We start from the raw sequence: 8779 nt of genomic DNA, 5'->3' as shown, positions 1-8779 counted from the left end.
CTATCTACGTCCCAGCACCTCCCACCGCGGCCAAGGTCGTGGCCGTGGTCGACATTAAATCCAGTGAGTACTCTATTCCTTCTCTTGCATTTTAATTTTACGTTTTGAGGCAAAACGCTTTAAGTGAGGGGGAGTAGAGTGTAGGTTGAATTACCTTTTGCTTATTTTTATGTTTTGATACTAGTATGTGTTGGTTGGATTTGCGAAAATTTCATTGAATTTCTTTGTGTTGGCTAAAATTTTTGGAATGCTATGCTTCTTTAGAACACATGATTGTTTAGGTTAGGATGTTCTTGATAGCGAATAGCATAAATTGTGATCAAGTTGGTATTTTTTTGATGTTCCATGATTTTTTGGTTGAAATGTGCTTAGGTCAATGCATGAAACAATTTAGTGAGATTTGAGTCTTTACGAGCATATCATTTTGCTCTCATTTTGTTTGATTGAGTGTGTCGAATTTGACATTGGTGTTCTAGAACCTGTATTTTAAATACTGTCGAGATTACACATGAACATGATGCTTAAAAATGATTTGGGCACTTTAGGATTAACCATTCTGTTTTTCCCACTAAATTGCCTACCTATGCATTTTCCCCTAGTTAACCACTTTTGAGCTTATTCTTATTTCTTTGTTTTCACCACATTTATAAACCTGAGCCTTTTTATTTTATCCCTATTTTCTACCCTTTTCAGGGCAAATGAACACTTTAGTCGATGCATGCTCCATAGAAAAAAAACAGCAGTTCGAAAAGAAAAAAGATGTTGTTCGAAAAAAAAGAGAAAAAAGACATGAAAAAAATGGAAAACAAAACAACAAAAATGTGAAAAAGAAAAAAATCATATGCATTTCGAAAAGAAATTTGTTGTTTGATAGTTTGTCTTTTTATCTTGTTGTGCCCTTCCCTTGAATTTTTAGCCATATGTTTAGCATTTTCCCCACCTTTACCTAAGCCCCTTTACAACCAATAAAAGACACTTTGATTTATGCATCTTGTTCTCATTATTAGTGGAGATTTTCAAGCCTATGGTAATATCGTGTCGGTTCTGACATTGAGCGTTTCTGTACCCAAAACACATTGAGTGATTTGAGTGAATCCCGGTAAGGTGTTGAGCTATGAGCATTAAGAATAATGAATGAATGGACGTTACAATTTCATTTAACTTGTTCCAATTGGTGATATTCAATTGATTGATGTCTTGACTTGAATAATTCTTGTGGTCTCTACCTTGCTTCCTTGAATGTGAAACTTGACAAAGAACGGTAAATGAAATTTTTGAAAATTTGATTATATCTTACTTTAGGACAAGCATGACCTAAGTGAGGGGGAATTTGATGGGTGTTCAGAATAGTTAATATTTACTTGTTATTTATTTAATCTTGTGGATTTATTGTTGATGATTTGGTTGTGTTATGATTATTTTCGTGCAGGTCCTTACTTTCTAGAACTAGTGGCAAAACAGACGTATTCTACATTTTTTTTAGTCACGGCTGGAGACATGGGCATGACGCAGTATGATGTGGCAGTTTCTAGAAGGTCCAGTCAGCGACAGTTTCTAGAAGATCTACTCAGCGCGTCTTCTGGAAAATGGACGAGCAGAGTTGCATTAGGAGACTTGTTTAAGGTTTGAATTTAGAAAAAAAACAATTATCTTTAGGATTATTCTATTTTAATTTCTTTGTTTATCCTTAGGCTTTGTGAGGCTATAAATACCCTCTTGGGGTAAGCCTAAACTCACAACTCAGATTACAATCTTCTTCTTCTTTCTAGTTTTATTAAAGCTTTATCTTTTATTTTATTTTTCAAGTTTTCATTTTTACTTTTATTTTCAATATTTGTTTTTAAATATGCTAAGTATGACTTTTTTCATGCTTAGCTAAATTTTTCATACACCGAGAGCTGAAGCGATGACTCAATTCCAACGGGAGAATTGAAACAGACCCTTAATAACTTTGAAATATCTCTCTCAATCTTTGCGCTTATTTTTCAAAATCAAAGGTTGACTTTGGTTAAGAGGTTGCTGCGATTAAATGTGTGGAGGAAATCGGCTTATAGAAAGCACATTCAACTTCCTGGGAACACACTTGGCAAGATAGCTTCGCCAAGAGGGAATTGAGATCGGAATTGACGGTTATAGAAACAACAATCTGAGTCGATCGCCACAAACTTAAACAGTAATTGATCTACGATAATTGATGTTGATTAGATCAGTTTTCGAAGTCAGAATCAGAGATTGCCTTGGGTATTCGGTATACAAAATAGAGTCACGAGGATTGCCCTTGTAGACAAAGTAACTGACGTGAATCACGAAGGGAAAATCTAGTTCGATGATCTGAAGAAAAATGAGTTAAAGCGAGGCTTGAGGTTATTTTTACCATATTCAACTTCCAACGTTACACTCTTTTATTTTCACTTGAAATTACCTTTTATTTAATCTCTTTTACTTCTTAATCGCATTTTAAGCCCCCTGTTACTATATCACGTCTGGCTTAAACAAATCAGACAGAAATTTATAATTTTCTAAGTCCCTGTGGAATCAACCCTTACTTCTCTTTACTACGGATTTCCTTATTTATTAAATGAGAAGAAAGAATTTTATTTGACATCAAAACGACAGTTGTCAGTTTTAAAACGAGATAATAACTCATCTTCTTTGTTTTAACTAGTACAAGAGAATGGTGAGAGCTCTAAGGCAAAGGGTAAGGAGAAACTCATCTTTATGGTACTAAGGATGTTTTTCAGTCACCTACAAACAAGGTAACACGATTCTAACTTGTCCATTCCACGTGTATTTCATTGTATGTACATTATGGTTTGTTTAGTTCATGAACCATGCTAGAGTAATTTCCATGGCAAGATTCGTATTTGTGTGTTGCAAGCATGAAAATTAATACCTTTTGATCTCTAAGACACTAAATAAGATGTTAAACATGTTTGCTAGTCTTAGGGGAATTGTTGGGTTGATTTTTTATTGTTTCTCGAGCTTAAGCAATTCATTCCCAGAAAGAGGATCAATCCCTCGACCAAAATGATCGATCCCAAACTTTCTATTGTGCAAAGGATCGATCCCTTTCCAATAAGATCGATCCCTAAACTAAAAAGATCAATCCCATACTTTCTATTGTGTAAAAGATCGATCCCTTTTCAAAAGGATCTATCCTCGAAAGAAAGAATCGATCCCTTCATTGTTTTTCTCGATGGAAAAGGGTGGAATTGCATTCATTAGTGGTCTGAAGTATTGAGGAACGTTATCTTGACCTCATCATGTTTGAATTAGTTCAGTTTGGTCAATTAATTGGTTTGCTTAAATACTTAAACTTATAATATGGATATCATCGATAATGAAGAACTCGACTAGTAACGTTATGAAATAAAGTGACATAAAACTAGTCTTTGTTTTATACTCGAGAAACGGCTAGGACACCGAGTTACTCTAGCACTAGGAAGTTTGTTTGTTATGTTGATATACATATATCTTTTGTTTGGGTATGCAACTGATGCACGTAAATTTTGGGTCGTACCTGTACGAATTTCGATGCACATAAATTCTGGAATTGTACCTTATGCTCGATTAGGCACGGGATGTGAGCTTTCGATGCATGTAAATTATGGACCTCCATCAACCTCTCAAGGATTCGAGGTAGACTAAGGGCTTTAAGTTTCGATGCACGTAAATTTCGATTCTTACCCCGAAGTTATCACATTCTAGATAGGCTAGTGTGTTTTCTGAGATGCACGTAAATTTCTCCGACCACAGTACTTGGCTTATCTCATGTTTGATATGAGCTTATGCAAGTTTATGACTCTGCATACCAACATGTTCATGTAATAAATGCAAGTAGTATTGTTTAGTTATTTTCATGGCACTGAGCTTGTGAGCTCAGCGTATGGAATGTGTTTTCGTGAGCAGGTTAGTATAGGGGATAGTTGAGGAGCCTATCGCATTCGTACATTCCATACCATAAGATTAGCATAATATGACTTGAATTTATTTTAGAGGGCATGTATTCAGTATGGACCTTGTATAGTCATGTCATAACTCTATTTTGGAATTTTAAACTCTATGGTTATGTTGTACGTATTTTTGAAGGACTCTTATATTTGTAAATGTTGGATTTGATTTCCGTTGCAAGTATGATTTATTCTGATGTTAACAATTATTTTCAAAGAAATTTTTGAGTTGACCATTTTGATGGTTCTGTATGGCATTGTAATTCATGGATCTTCAGGTCGAACTGGATTAGGGTGTTACATAAACTATGTATTTAGGGGCTCAATTATGACTTTTATTTTGTTTTGGTCATCTAACTACTTTTTCTTTTTATAGTCATCACTGACGTTACTTTTTTATTTTATTTTGATCACATTTCTTTCAAAAATTAATAGAACTATTGATATGATATTTTTAAATTAATATAAAAATTAAATTTTAATTAAATTTTTTATATTACATTTTCAATAGTAAAAAAATTAACATGAAAGGAAATTTTAATATAATTATTTTATTTTATATTAAATTTTAAATGAAATATGATTATAACAAAATTATAAAAATAAATATAACCCAATTTATGATTAAATAACCTTTTTAAGAAAATAAACTGAATAAAATGATAGATTTGATATATCACTTATCTTTTATCATTAAATTCAAGTGCATTTTTCAGTCATAAGTTTCACATAATAATCTTATTAGATAGTAATTGTTTTAAATATAATTAATAGTTTTGAGGGAATAAATAACGAAACTAAAATTAAAGAGATAAAATATGCGAAAAGAAAAATTAAGTGCAATTCGGTAAAATAAGTGTACTTTAGGGGTAACTAGTACTCTTAAGCCTAAAAAACATAATTTTAATTTTCTAAACAAGTAATCTAACCTAAATTTTTTTTTCATATTCTATGTCTAATTTTAATCTTATCTAAAGAGGAGTGAAAACATGAAATCCGTAAAAAGGAAAAAAAGTCCTTTTAGTGGATCTAAAATCCATTACGTAAGATATATGAGAGATAAAAGATGAACATACTTATTAAATCATATAAAAAAATTAGCTGACGCTTATTCCCATATCTAATAGGGTAAGGGGAGGTAGAATAGTAGGCTGCCCCCAACGTTAGGTTGAAAGCAGCTTCCGTAGAAGACCTTCGAATTATGAAACGCCCTCCGTGGGACTCGATCCCACGACCCTAAAGATAAGAGTCTTGTGCTCTACCAACTAAGTTGGATGGTCATTTCAATGATACTTAAATCATATATTACATATATAAAGGAATAAGAAATGAATTCATGCTCGTACTTGGGATTACAGTTTAGCAGTATGTAAAAGAGAACAAAAAACTTATTCAATTAGCTAATTTGATCTAAAAATTTATCCAAATTATCTAATAATCTAATACAAATTATCCATAAGAATTGAGACAACCCCTAGCTCAATAAATGAGTAAATTATTAAGCCTCTAATACGCTAAAAACTAAAATGTTTAATTGTTTATTATAATTGAATATATAGAGAAAGAGTTGTAGGAAGATGTTACTTGAAGTCATATATAAAATTTAAATATGAAATTTTAATCGGATTAAGTTTTATGTTCAGGTCAAGATATTTAGATATCTAATATTCCGAATCAGATTCAGATTCTAATTTTAGTGACCCCAAATTTTAGATTTCAGAAATTTCAGATTAGATAATATCTAAAATCTGAAAATACACACCCCCAGATAGCACATCATAAGCTTAAACAAGTGTACAGAGTTGATACCATCCCTAAAGGACTATATTATCGTACTTTGCGAATTCACCCCCAAGTAATTATACTCATTTTGCTTTACCAAATTGAAAAAACAGATGACGCTGTAAACGACGAAATGTGAAATGAATATAAGAAAAAACAAAACAAAATGCTACCCTATTAAATCACTTTCAAATTCCAAAACCAAGTTCATTAAGGAGAGTATAGCAACATCATTGCCACAGTTACTTCCCATTTTTTAAAATTACACACTTCATTCAGAGAAAGCAAATGACATTCAAAGCCCACCTCCTTCAGATGAAGAATAGGACCACCGCCGGTTTAACACACCTTCTACGGCTCATCTAACTGGTCCTGCGTGATAATGAACATTACATCGAGTAAGGAATTGGCCAATGCATGTATCCGAATCCCCTTTAACGTGGAGTTCGTGTGTGTGCGTGAGAGGGCTTAACATGGGTTCATGAGTGCAAGTGAGGGTGGTGTGGTTTAAGGGAAAATCAACAATAAATCAGCAGAATTAGGATTGAAAACGATTAGAAAGGACTTGAAACTCTAAAAAACGTACAGTTGTAAGAAACCTAGTTTTTCTTTATTAATTCAAAGGAAAAATAAGAAGAAAAAAGTTGGCTAAAAAACTTACAACTTATTTATACTTGACTTTCTTGCTAGTAAAACTTTATCCTACCCTAAAACTAACAATCTTGACCAGTCCAAAAATAGAATAACATGATACTACTAAAGATATAAAGAAACAAGAAATATCATGTGTCGGAGGGGAAGGGGGAGGGAGGGGACTGACCTGCACATCCGAAGTCCAGAGAGTAAGATTATCCCTTAGCAGTTGCATAATGAGAGTGCTGTCCTTGTATGACTCTTCTCCCAGTGTATCAAGCTCTGCAATCGCTTCCTCGAATGCCTTTTTTGGAATGAAAAATAAGGGATATTTAAAGAATAACCGAAATTAATTTATGATTTATTCCTACTAACCCAGCAACTATGCATCAACATCCAACAGGATCACAAAGAAAGTTTTGAAACAATTTAAAACCTTATTTCACAATGATTTCAGAGATCTCCCCAAAATAAACGAGCAAGATGATAGTGGAAAAGAAATGCAAGAAACTCTTCATCCCCTGACATAAATCTATTGAAATTTTGAAAATCTTGATCTATTCTGTTCTCAACCTCACTAAAGTCTTTCAAATTTGTTAACTGGCAGAAGAAACAATAATTATCACTTCTTTAATATCGCCCTCCGAAATGACCATCCAGCTCAGTTGGTAGAGCAAAAGGTTTTTAACCTTGAGGTCGTGGGATCGAGTCTCACGGAGGGCATTTCATAATTCGGAGGTCTCTTACGGAAGCTGCTCTCAACCTGGTGTTGGGGGTAGCCTATTATCTTCTTACCTTCCCCTTACCCCATATATATGGAAAAAAAGGGACAGTCATTTTAATATCGCCCTCCAACATATTGAGTACTTGCTTAAGGATTTGTTTTAGTAGATCTGCATCAAAAGAACATATTGACTATAGGTAATAGCTCATACCCTGACTAACACTCTCTTCCTGATTTTACAAATTCCACAATTGTGATTATATGGTAACAGAATCAACCACATGTGAAAATGGAGCTACACATTCGCAATTAACTTAAAATTCTTATCGCTTGAATTTATCTAGTTCTGTTTCAAACCTTAGTGTAATATGCTCCAGAATCCAGATTAAACTAAACATTGGATTTATATTATAATCGTTAATTTGGTAACGAAAAGAGAGGGAGAGGGGGGAAACGCACACGTTTAGCCATGCTACATGCTTTATCAGACTGATTGAGAATCTCATAGTAGAACAACGAGAAATCCAGAGCTAGCCCCAATCTAATTGGGTGCGTTGGTGCTAGATCCGCCAGCGCAATATTCTTCATTCAATTGAAAAAAAAAAAATCTAAAGATTCAACTAGGAAAAAAAATATTAAAAAAAATATTTATAACCGAAACCCTAACTATAAAATCATAATCCACAAGTCAACATCCGAAATTGAATGTGAAAACCAATTCAACTATTTAATCAAAGCTTGACCAGAAGTTCAAAAGTTTACCTGAGCAGCCTTGTAAGACAACATTATATTATCAGCAGCAGCTTTCCTCTCATCACCAGCTTTAAACTCCGCCAAATAACGATGATAATCTCCTTTCATCTTCAAATAGAAAACCTTCGACTCACTGGCAGTAGCTGAAGGGATCAGATTTGATTCCAATAAAGTCAAGATACTAGCGCAAACATCCGACAACTCAGATTCAATCTTCGATCTATACTCCTTGACGAGCACAACGTGTTTCTCGTTCTTTCGACCTTCTTCTTTCTGCTCGATCGAAGAGACTATTCTCCACGCGGCACGTAGAGATCCGATAACGTTTTTTTAGGTGACGGAGAGAAGGTTCCTTTCCTCGACGGATAGTTCGCCGGATGGAGTTGAGCCGAGGACCAACTTTTGCATGGACTGAACCATCTCCACGTAGCGCGCGGCTTGCTCGGATAGCTTGGCTAAGTACATGTATTGATTGCGGCTCAGGTTATCGGGGACCGTCGTCGTCATTTGCAGAAATCGGTGACCTTTCGAGGTAAACAATAATATTTTCTTTTTTTTGGAGGTTGAATGTTTGGGATGAGTTTGGTTGGATGGAATCTTTTAAAATTGGGATGAATTAGAATCTAATTTCATCACTTTTTATGATTGGTTCAAGTTTTTTTAAGAGAATTGAAATCTCTCATGGCTTCAACTTTCTATTAAATGAGGAAAGTGAATTTCATCCAAGAATGGATGGAAAGGGAATTGAAATTTGACCATACTACCCTCATCAATATTTTGGTAACTTATTCATATATTGAATAAAAATATTTTTTTATTATTTCGGGTTGGGTCGGGTTTCTAATTCATATATTCGGGTCGGGTCGGTGAAATTTTATTTTGATCGGGTCGGGTCGATTTTTTTAAGTGTGATATTTGGGTCGGGTCAAGTTCGGGT

The 8779-nt window shown here is 34.1% G+C and overlaps 1 pseudogene; it reads right to left on the bottom strand.

Moving 5' to 3' along the window:
• Positions 1-5882: 5882 nt before the first annotated feature.
• On the bottom strand, positions 5883-8364 carry LOC120152681 (annotated as a pseudogene).
• Between the last annotated feature and the right edge of the window lie 415 nt (positions 8365-8779).

This window comes from Hibiscus syriacus, unplaced genomic scaffold (assembly GCF_006381635.1).
Source record: "Hibiscus syriacus cultivar Baekdansim isolate YM2019G1 unplaced genomic scaffold, ASM638163v2 tig00111095_pilon, whole genome shotgun sequence".
In the NCBI taxonomy this organism is placed as follows: domain Eukaryota; kingdom Viridiplantae; phylum Streptophyta; class Magnoliopsida; order Malvales; family Malvaceae; genus Hibiscus; species Hibiscus syriacus.
This window is presented reverse-complemented; position numbering and strand designations above follow the sequence as displayed.